At 39.7% G+C, this 12,291-nt stretch overlaps 1 long non-coding RNA gene across 1 annotated transcript; it reads left to right on the top strand.

Moving 5' to 3' along the window:
* Positions 1 to 3,558: 3,558 nt before the first annotated feature.
* Positions 3,559 to 4,931, top strand: LOC122757391. Its single transcript, XR_006357416.1, has 2 exons — positions 3,559 to 3,781; positions 3,836 to 4,931. It is a non-coding gene; the product is annotated as an uncharacterized LOC122757391 (long non-coding RNA).
* The last annotated feature ends 7,360 nt before the right edge of the window (positions 4,932 to 12,291 follow it).

The following is a 12,291-nucleotide window of genomic DNA, read 5'->3' as shown; positions in this document are numbered from 1 at the left end:
TAAACTTTGCAAAGACATATAAAACAGCCACCAGGGCGCACCAGTGTAATTCCAATTGCATGTTATAGAGTAATCAATTGGGATCTTAGTGCCTTTGTCTCAATGTGCACTTTTGCGCACAACCGGCGCAAATCAATTTTTAGCAGGTGACTATGAGCTGACCTGTGTGATATTTGGCTCAATGAAAAAGGCAACTCTAACCAAGAAATAGTAATTGTGATTTTGAAACTAAATAAGACTAATATTGATTCAACTTATAAATGATATTAAAAAAGCAAAAGCCGCTTTTTTTGCCAAAATATAAATTACAAATGGAAGAAATGCAGCAGGAACAAAAACTAGCTGACAACTATGAATGACTGCCTATGACAGCAAATGTTTATAAAAATAATTGTTCATTTGAGGCAGATTATGGAAAGTACTGTTCATCCTGTAGGCTTTTTGGTAAGGGAAGCGTCTGATTTGCCCAACCAGGTCTATAAATCAGACTAATTTCATCATGCATGAGAGCATGAGAGCAGAATCCATAATTTCGCTGATGGTTTTTAACAATGGATACATCTGATCAGATTATTTCTTCGGCAAATCTTTAGAAAAGAGTTTGAAAGCATAAAGGTCGCTGTCTAATGAAGTTGTACGTATTGTATTATGTAAAGTTGAAGGCACAATTAAATCAGTTGAAGAACCCGAATTTTTTTAGCGGATCAATATTTCTGGCTGATTTGGAACTCGAAACTGAAGAAAACTAATTTCGATTTTATGAAAGTTCGATTGTTTTCAATTAAAATTATTATTTTAAAGTATGAACAAGCAAAATTCTTAAAAAAAAAGAAAAAAATTTTAATACAAAATTTTAATAAATTTTTTTTGGGTGGGCGGTGACACGCCCATTTTTCTAAAATATATTTCTGATGGTATACATATTAATAATACAAAAACCGGATCAAAAAATCTGGCTTAGTTTTTAAGTTATTAATTAATACCCGATAATTTGGATTTTTCCCCATAGTGCAGCGATGCCAAGTCAAAATTAGAAAATTACGTAGCCAGGCTCCAAAATCTACGTTGCTGAAATACGTACATAGATCTACGTACTTCTTAGACTCATTCACGAAAGAGAAATGAATGTGCAAATGAGTGAGAAATGAGTTTTGTGCAATGTCCGTCTTGCTGTCCGTCCGTCTGTCAGTCTGTCCGTATGAACGCAATCTATTTCGGCGCTATTGAAGCTAGAGGAACTTAGAGCACATACTCGTGTATATCTCCGATTTATAAAGTGTTAAAATTTTCCCGATCCGCCCACTAGGGGCGTGGCAAATCGGAAAATGCATTTTCCGATATACCAGAAATCATATTTGTTGAAGAGCTAGAAAGCTGAAATTCGGTATGTAGATCCGCGTCGACCACCCAAGATCACGAGCTATGGCGGATATATCTCCACCCATTGGAGGCGTGGCAAATTGGACAAAACTGTATCTCCTAAAGTTATGAACCTAGAATGCTGAAATTTTGCACGTAAGTTTATGTTTTAATTCTATAAAGATGGGTGAAAATCATAAATGTACGCCTACTAGGGGCGTGGCAAATTGGACCTGAAGATATAGTGATTTTTCGAATTCGGCTATATTTTGGACACTATTGAAGCTAGAGACCTGAAATTTGGAATATATACGCGGGTTGACCACCCACGTCCAACGAGCTATGGTAGATATATGTCCGCCCATAGGGGGCGTGGCAAACCGCAAAAGTTTCTATCTCCTACAGTTTAAGAGCTAGAAGCTGAGTTGAGTTGCTGGTAGCCTCCTCTATCGATGTTTCAAAAATAATTTTAAAGCCTCTTTAGGGGCGTGGCATATCGAAAAATACCCTGTAATTTTCACATTTTTTGAGCGTAAGAATTCAAATTTTGCATTTAGGTTACCGGTTGCTCGTTCTAAGAACTGGCCAAAAATGAGAAGTCTACGGCCACTAGAGGCGTGGCAATCGGCATTTATAATGCCCATATTGCGGCATTTATATGCGTCAGCCATCTATTTATGTATTTGTACACATAAAAATTAATAAAATATAAAAAAGCTAAAATAACAAAAAAATTTTCAATTTACAAAAACGAGTTTTCCGCGGGATTTGAACTCGCACCCAAGCCGAATAGCATGTTCATGTCAAAATATCTAAACTAAAGATCGCGGGCACTTCAGCCTACAGCACCACCGCGTCACATAGCAACGAAAAGCCAGTGTAGCGGCTGGAAATTAAAAAAACAATGCAAAGACAAATCAATCGCAACTGAGATTCTTAGAATATGCTAGAGTACGCATTTATGTGTACATACATACCCACGTACAAATGAGCGCGTGTATAAGGCTGGAATGCTTGATGCTATGCGTGCAGACTTACATATATACATATATACATATGTATGTGTTTGCGTATATGTATTTGAGGGCTATTTAAAAATAAACACATTTAAACTTATAAAATTATTCGACTAAGAAAAAGAACAGTATTAAGTGCCATTCATTCAAGCTCGCACCTTCCCAATAAAATGTCTATTTTATAAAAAACGAAATATGTATGAAAAAAAAAAAAAAAAAACACCGAAGAGGTTCGAGCCTCCTACTCTAACATTACTTCGCCTTTAGCACCCGCACCACTGCTTTGCTTGACCAGCCAATTGCTAAAATAGAATAGCTTATTAAGAGAGCGTCATCAGACAAAACTACAGTAACGGCTAGAAAGTCCAGAAATCAATCGAAATTCTAAGAATGTGAGAAAAGGCGCGCTTCTGTCTGTTCGCATAGAATAGACGATGAGTGTGTGCACACGTATAGGAAAATCGCGCTGATCTGCTGCTAGCTTGAAGCCGGTATCCAATATATGGATATAAATATATATTATTAAAAGTCAAAATTGTATAAATTATATATGTATGTAAGTAATTACATATTTAATTAAGTATATGTAAGACTTTTGTTCATGCACATGCAAGAACATAGAAATATGATAAGTAGGGGAACGTACGCGCTATGCACTCGACAGCTATCATAAAATAAATAACATATGTTTCAAGTGTGAACTGTCAAACTGGGCATAAATTATGACCCTGACCCTTAGCGATAGAATACGTAAGAGGCGAGCGTTGAGCATTACAAACTCAGCGATAGCATAATAATAGCTAATAAACCAATGCGGAGTCTTACAAACTACGCGATAAGTTAATAATATGTAATAGACCAATGCTGAGCCTTACACACTCAGCAATAGAAGCACCAGATTTAATGGTTGAAATTATACATGAGTCTGGTTATAAAAACCCGGGCCCAGCAGAATAAAGAATCAATACGAAACTAAACACCAACAAAGTAAAGTGTATTCGTTCAACTTTCGACAATCTAAGGAGGCTGGAGAGTCCAGTCAGACATTCAAGGGGAGAACCTAACCAGTTGAACAGATTTAGTTCAGTTTATATTCGGATTAGAGAGAGTTTAAACCTATTGTTCCAAATTGTATAAAATATATTATTTCATTGAACACAAAGTTGTTATATATTCACAAGAACCCAACACAGCGTCCCCAATCACTAGTACTCTAGTGTGGCAGCGCTTAACTGGCGCCCGAGCAGGGACCCACATTCTTCACGGAAATAAAGGGAAATGGTGACGTGTCAATAATTCTATAAAAATAACTTATTAACAAAGCAAGTACAAATAAATTGTTCCAATCGAATTGGGCAATTGTTGGCAAAATTACGAAGTACTTCTGCGATTTGCAAAGTAATGAGGTGAAAGTCCTTGCCATAACATAATAATACAATAAATAATAACATAATTTCTAGCAAGTGTTGGTGCACTAGATAATTCTATAACATAAAAGAAATCATGGCTAAATGGTGGTATTGGCAATACCTAGGTTCAAATCCGTGCCGAGACGAGTCTTAAAACGAAAATACAAGAAATTTGCAGGCGGTGGTGGTATGAGATTGATTCTCGTATCGAGGTTCAAGTCCTTGCCGTAAGACAAATGTCATAAAAAATAAACGTCACAATTTCCACCTGTGTTGAATGATGGGTTTCCGTATAAATTAAAAGAAACCTAGTGGTCAAAGTTAAGCTTAAAGCACTAACTATATAACAAAATTAAAAGGCGGTTGTCTGGAAATCTCTAATCAACAAGCAAAGCATAAATATGCAAAAATAAAAACATGAATTGCAGAGACCTTCTATTCGATCGTGGAATAACCCTTACCCTAGTAGGTCTTAGAACCAGAGAGGAATACTTTGGGCTTCCCTTTCGGAAGAGAATAAGTCTGGCAACAATATATAACAGAAAAAAGTAAAATAAATAAATAAATGAAACGAAAGGAAGAGAGAGACCAGATGATTGTGGAACCACCCTCACCTAAGTAGGTCTTACACCAAAAAGGATCCTGAGGGCTTCCCAAGCCATGTAAAATAATAAAAACTGTTTGCCGGTTCGGTAACAAAAGATAATACAACTAGTAATTGGTAATTCAGTAATTCTATAACAGACAACGCAATAACACACGTGGTAATACACACACGTAATTCAATACAATTAGTAATTCAATGAAATAATATAAAAGAAATAATATTCCCGTCAATTATTTAAAAAAGGTGTTACGACCATGTGAGAGCATTACTAATATATTTATCTCCACAGGAAGCAATTCTACGAGACGATTATTAATATTTTCTTATATCCACTGGAAACGGTAAATAGCAGCAGCTTGGAAACAATGAAAAGCTGATTTAATGTAGAAAATTATATCGATAACATAGTAGGCATCGAATTGAATAGTAAGTAAGTTTTCAGACATTGAAATAATTTAGTTCACTTTTGCACCAAGCCGTAACTAAACGAAAAATTTTGAAAAATTTACAAATAAAAAGAATACAAAAAAAAAAAACAAGTAAGAACGTTGCAGTCGGGCGTTACCGACTGCGGAATACTCATTCACATCCCATCAACAATTTAGTAGTTAAGTTTCGCTCTAATACTGTAGAATATACACGTTTTTCCGATTTGCCACGCCCCAACTGGGCGTAGACACCTCATTTTTGGTCAGTTTTTAGAAAGAGATAACGGTACCCTAACTGCAAAGTTTGAATGCTTACCCTCAAAAAATGTGAAAATTACAGGGTATTTTTCGATATGCCACGCCCCTAAAGAGGCGTAAAAATTATTTTTGGGGAATCGATAGAGGAGGCTACCAGTAACTCAACTATCCAAATTTGAAGCTTCTAGCTATTATACTTTAGGAGATATAAACTTTTGCGGTTTGCCACGCCCCCTGTGGGCGGACATATATCCGACAAAACTTTTTGGTCTTGGGTGATCAGTCCGAGTATATATACAAAATTTGAGGTCTCTGCCATCAATAGTGTCCAAAATATAGGAGAATTTAAAAAATCACTATATCTTCAGGTCCGATTTTCCACACCCCCAATGGGCGTAGACTTATAATTTATCTTCAGACTTTATAGAATCATACCATTAGCTGACGTGCAAAATTTCAGCATTCTAGGTTTACAACTTTAGGAGATACAGTTTTATCCGATTTGCCACGCCCCCAATGGGCGTAGATATATCCGCCATAGCTCGTGATCCTTAGTGGTCGATGCGGATCTATATTCCAAATTTCAGCTTTCTAGCTCTTTAACTAACATGATTTCTGGTATATCGGAAAATGCATTTTCCGATTTGCCACGCCCCTAGTGGGCGGATCGGGAAAATTTTAGCACTTTATAAATCGGAGATATTCACTTTCGTGAATGAGTATAAAAAAAAATTTAAAAGAAATCCTACAAAAAGTTTAAAAATTTAAAAAAATATAGTAATCAAATAAAAATAATCCTACAGAGGGTTTAATAATAAAAAAAAATAATAATAATGAAAATAAGAATAAAAATAACTTATATAAATAGAATAATAATAGTAAAATTAACGGATAACAAGTAATATGGAAAATATTAATGGAACGTTGCAAGGGCTGAGCGCGGCAATAACTGTGTTAGCCGATCAATTTTTAAGTCTTAAGGAAGATTTGAAGCAATTGAATAGGAAAGTGGATCGTTTGGAAAAAGAGGATACTAATCAGTCTCTCATAGAGGAACAAACCTCACTGGCCCGTCCACGTTCGGAGCTTGAATTAAATGAAATTTCGTCATTGCCGGACTGTGTTAAAGTGTTGCCCACATTTGAGGGAAACCCTTCACCCTCGTGGGTAAACAGGATCGAGTCCGTACTTGAAGATTATTCTATTATCAAGGAAAGACCTCTATATCGCTCAATAATTTTACATAAACAAGGAAAAGTAATTGGAATTGCCGATGTTTCACTGTAATCGTACGGTGTACAAAATGATGATTGGCCTGAAATTAAGCGAGTTTGGCGATTGCATTATGCTGATAAAAGTGATGTTCGAACCTTGGAATACGAATTGAATCAAATGATTCAAGGCAACAACGACTGGAGCTGAAGCGTGGAATTAATGATTATCAACAAAACAAAAACTGGAAAAATTCTTCAATAATCAGATTTAAGAAAATAGGAAAAAAAAAAAAAAAATGCACATTTAATTATATTGTAATAATCCTCTTTTAACTTCCTTGACTTCCTAGCACCCATAGCACATTTAATTATATTGCAATAATCTTCTTTTAGCTTCCTTAACTTCCTTAGCGCCCATAGCATCCACAGCATTTTGCACGTGGTATATCCTTCCTAGTTTCGATCATTTATGGTAATAGGGATTTCCGAGATGCCAGACTGAATGAAATAAATGCGCTTACAATGTTGGATGTATTGTCATAACCACAAATGAATACTAAATGTATGGAACTATGAATGCTTTGAATTAACTTGAAGGTGGATATCGATGGCCCTCTTTATGCTAATTTATGGACTCTGGATAATAAATTTATATTGGATAAATATCATTATATTGGGCAATTTATATTGGATAATTATCATTATATTGGACAATTTATATTGGATGAATATCGTTATAATGGACATATGCACCCTAATCTGCGGGACGCAGATATTTAGATGGGGAAGAGTTAAGACTTTCGACAATCTAAGGAGGCTGGAGAGTCCAGTCAGACATTCAAGGGGAGAACCTAACCAGTTGAACAGATTTAGTTCACTTTATATTCGGACTAGAGAGAGTTTAGACCCAATAGGTCTAAACAACAACAATTTCCAAATTATATAAAATATATTATTTCATTGAACACAAAGTTGTTATATATTCACAAGAACCCAACACAGCGTCCCCCAATCACTAGTACTCTAGTATGGGAGCGCTTAACTTATATATATATATAAAATAAAAAAAAGGAGAGAAACAAATAAATAGAACAGCAGTAACGGAATAAGTTTTGAATAAACTGAGAGGAATAAATAAACATTTAAGATAGAAGACGACGAATATCATAACCCAGGATTGAGCGTTCGGTGGATTTACCAGCATACAAAGCAACAATTACTCGGCGGCCGAGATCGAGAAGCGTTTCGGGAAGGGCTCTGAGTTCACTCTTGGAGGCGCTGTGCCAAGCATGGGCAGCTGAGCCTACCAGAAATCGGAGCCGGATTTGCGAGAGGTTCAGGAGCATGGTCCCGTTCAGACAGAGTCCTTGAAACTGAGGGTGCCCATGGTGAACAGCGCGGCAGTGCGGCGTCATGAAGAACGGAAGGAGCTCAGCAACGCTGGAGAGTATGAGGCGCTATTGACGACTTCGATGACTGGTCAACAAATCCCCGCGCCCACGATCCCGTCGGAGAGATCCCCGCCCTGGGGGGTCGCCGATCAAGTTCGTAAATGGGGCATGCGGTACGATGGCCGAACAGACCCGATAGGTTTCGTAGAGATCGTGGAAGAAAGAGCGATCACTTACGGCATCGAGCTAGATCGGATGCCACGGGCGATCAGCGAGATATTCACGGATAAATGGTTCTTGACCAGCGGATTGAAGGACTCATCGTGGGCGAAATCCAGGAGATGCAGTCACGGATCAGATTGGTTAATGGATCTGCGCTAGAGATTACGAAGAGGATGAATGTAGAAGTGGGTCTCGCAGAAAAGGTTGTAAAAATGACAGTGCTCGTCATGCCGGCGATGCTGGACCACCTTATCTTGGGAATGGACTTCTTATGCGCTATAGACACCACGTTGTATTGTGGCAATGCAGCGCTCACCATGAGGATGAAGGAGGAGCCGAACGAGGAAGCGTCCTTGAGAAGCGGGTCAAATATATCGATAGAGAGCGACCGGTCGGGAGGTCCGAAATCGCTTGCTCGACCAAAGGTTCGTGGACAGGAATGAGAGAGAGGCATGGACTATCGGCAGCTGAACGAATGGCATTAAAGAATGTCTACTGGCAAATCCCGATGGCCAAAGAGAGTCGGGAGTGCACGGCATTCACGGTACCAAGGCGAGCCTCTTCCACTGGAAAGTAATACCGTTCGGCTTACATTCCGCTCCAGCTACCTTCCAGCGCGCGCTAGACAGAGATATCGTGGTGGTAGTAGAGACTCTCGAGGAGCACATGCGAGTCTTGAGGGAGGTATTCCGTCGCCTCTGAGAAGTTAACCTAAAGCTAAACTTGGACAAGTGTGCATTCTTTCAGAGAAAGATTACGTACCTGGGACACATGATAAGTGACGAGGGGATTCACATAGACCCAGACAAAATAGTAGCCGTGCAGAATCTACAGCCACCTACCACGGTGAAGGAATTGTGACAATCATCGGATTAGCGTCATGGTCCGGACGGTAGGTTCCGAACTTCACCGATATAGTGCAGCCGATGACCGCACTCCTGAAGAAGGGCCGGAAGTGGGAATGGGACCTCTACGTTGGACCTCTACGCCGAGCAACTTCGGCCACGTTGGAGCAATCTCTGAGTGAGAAGATAATATGCCGTTTCGGAGCTCCGAGAATCCTAATGTGCGACAATTGGACACAATTCATCAGGCAGGCCCGAACCAAATTAACGGTGAAAACCATGATTGCTCAGTATTTAAGAACACGCCAAGACGCATGGGACACGTTGCTACCGGAGTTCAGTCTATCCATCAACACCAGTGTCGGACACGACGGGATACAAGCCAGCATTCCTCGTGAAGGGTCGAGAACCGAGGCTACCTGGACCTTTGTATGAGGATGTCTCTCCTGGAACGGGCAAGCCGACCCCTACAGCTGAGGAAAGGGCCAAGCAGCTGAAAGACATCTTGGAAATCGCCCAAGCCAACGCAAGCAACGCGGCCGCCGAGCGGGAGCGACATTATAACTTGCGGAGACGCGACTGGCACCCTAACTTGGCTCCCTAGAAATGGTGCGCACCCACTTTCTATGTAAGGCGGCAGAGGCATTCGCCGCCAAGTTGAGCCCACGATATGACGGGCCATTCAAAGTGATTAACTTCGTGTCAACGAACATAGTACGGCTGCAACGACTGGGCACGCGACAACGACGGACGGCCAACGTGGCTGATCTCAAGGAGTATCACGAACCGCCAGGAGACGAGGAGGACCAAGGCCCGGATACAAGGTGTAAGGCGACTCGCCGATTGCCGCCTTCAAATTAGTAGTAAGTTAAAGTTAAGATAGTCATAAGTTGTAATGAATAGTGAATATGGTTTTGATTTCTTAGATTAGCATGAATATGGATGAATAGTGAATGTTGTTTTGATTTCTTAAATTAGTGATAGGTTAAATTTAAGATAGTGATAAGTGGTAGTGTGTAAGGAATATTGTTTGAATTCTAGATTAACAATAAGTTAAAAGTAAGATAGCGATAAGTTGTAGCTAAGATGCCAATTTGTATGTGTATTTGAAAAGACCGCCCAAAGCGCAGACGAACTATCGGCGATCGGCGGCGCAACCCTGCGTGGAGAGTTCTTGAGTGGAGAGTTGCGTCGCCGACGTCGAGCGTTTTGGGCGAGCGTAGAAAATGAGTTGATGGAGCTAATGAGTGACCGTCGGGCGAAGCGGTCAAGTTAAAGAGTACTTTTAAGTCAACGAGTGGCCACCAAGCAAGGCGGCCAAATTCGAGAGTAGAGAGGTGATAAAGCGAGCGCCGCACGAAGCGGTTGTAATCTAATGTATAGTTTCTAATTTCGAGTGTTAAAGTGAAATAAAGGCGAAGAACGCGGAAAGACCGTGTTTAGTGGAGGCGGGCGACATATTTGGAGGATCGACAAAGGACGGTGGAGACTCAAGGCTAAGCGGTGGTAAAATGGTACGCGTGAGTGGTGGTTAATTATCATCTTCCCCTTTCCCCCTATTCACGACCCAATTACTACGACGCTCCCCCCCCCCTGGTGTCACACATTTCAAATAAATTTTTCTTGTGAGTGTACCCTGGGTAGACTGAGTCTATCCCAAGGTGGAAATTTACTACTTTACAAGTGGCGCCCGAGCAGGGACACAGGGCGGTGCGCGGTACATCTAATGGCCGACAGTTAGCGGGCGAAAATTGCATATAATTACATTTTTAAACAATGCGTTTAGTTAAATAGAAAGATAACTTTATTTTAATAGCATTGGAGTTGAACAAGTTTATTCTCGTGATGCAGATTTACAACTAATTCTAATTCTAAGCTTACTATGCAATGCGTCGGCGTTGGCAGTTATAAAGCTCCAGCATCGGATGACATTGCCGTTACAAAGCTCTAGGTGGCCTGATCATGCAGTTACCTTTCTTGTAAATGCTTTAAGTGGCGTGATTCTGCCGTAACTTCGCTTGCGAGCTTTGAGAGTCGTAAGATTAAGCTACAGAGTGGCTTAAGAGAGATTATAAGAGAAATTATGTATGCATACCAAATACTCTAATTTGTTGGAGTATGATGAATACGTAACTCCTCCAACCCGAGAATGCAGCCTGTCCTCAGGCGGTACACTTGAAGTATTACCATTCTACAACCTTTTTATACCCTGAACCCATTTTCAATGGGAAATCAGGGTATAATGGTTTTGTTGAAATGTATGTAACAGGCAGAAGGAGGCGTGGCAGACCCCACAAAGTATATATATTCTTGATCAGGGCGACGAGCTGAGTTGATTTGGCCCTGTCCGTCTGTCTGTCCGTCTGTCCGTCTGTCCGTCTGTCCGTCCGTCCGTCTGTCCGTCTGTCCGTCTGTCCGTATGTATGAACGCGTCGATTTCAGAAGATATAAGAGCTAGAGACTTCAAATTTTTTTTTAAAATGTTCGTAATTACAGCGCGCATATCAAGTTTATCATTAAAAATTGATAACTCATCCCGATCTTTTTTTATCGATAAAAACCCTTATCGAAAACCAGCTATAAAATTATATCTTCTACACCTTTATTGCTAGAGTCTCCAAATTTTTAATGTATGCTTATATGCAATTTATACAATTTCGGTTTTTGTTAAAATTTACCCCCCACCCTTAAATTCACCCCCTCACCCTCACTTTTGTAAAAAGCGTATTTCAAATACTAGAGACTTGTGCTTTGGCAATTACATGCATATTCATGTTATAATCATAATCTAAAAGTTTCATGAAGATCGTACGTCCATAAAAAAGTTATTAAACAAGTTAAGTTCTCATAGTAAGCACACACTGCAGCCCATGCGTGTTTATGCTTGTGTGTGTATATGTATGTAATTGTTTGTGTATGTGTGTGTTTGTGTGTGTGTGTGTGTGTTTTGTGTGTATGTATGTGTGTGTATGTATGCCTGTGTGTGCGTGCGTGCGTTCGTGTGTGTGTGTGTGTGTGTGTGCGTGTTTCTTGTGTAAGCTGAAAGACGCGAAAAATTATTGAAATAGCTATTACTCCACGGGTTCAGGGGATCTCGTAGTCGAGTAGTCTCGAATAGAGCTTTCTTACTTGTTATACCCTGAACCCATTGAAAATGGGAAATCAGGGTATAATGGTTTTGTTAAAAGTATGTAACAGGCAGAAGGAGGCGTGGCAGACCCCACAAAGTATATATATTCTTGATCAGGGCGACGAGCTAAGTCGATTTGACCCTGTCCGTCTGTCTGTCCGTCCGTCCGTCCGTCCGTATGTATGAACGCGTCGATTTCAGAAGATATAAGAGCTAGAGACTTGAAATTTTTTTTCCTAGGTCCGTGTATATCACGCGCATATCAAGTTTTTCTTTATATATCGATAAATACTCCCGATATTTTATTATCGATCAAAAACCTTATCGAAAGCTAGTTATTTAATTATATCTCCTACACCTTTAGAGCTAGAGCTTGCAAATTTTAAATGTAGACTTATATGTATTTTATATA

This window comes from Drosophila mojavensis, unplaced genomic scaffold (genome assembly GCF_018153725.1).
Source record: "Drosophila mojavensis isolate 15081-1352.22 unplaced genomic scaffold, ASM1815372v1 contig_72, whole genome shotgun sequence".
In the NCBI taxonomy this organism is placed as follows: domain Eukaryota; kingdom Metazoa; phylum Arthropoda; class Insecta; order Diptera; family Drosophilidae; genus Drosophila; species Drosophila mojavensis.
Note: the sequence above shows the minus strand (reverse complement) of the source record. Positions and strands in the feature narration are given on the sequence as shown.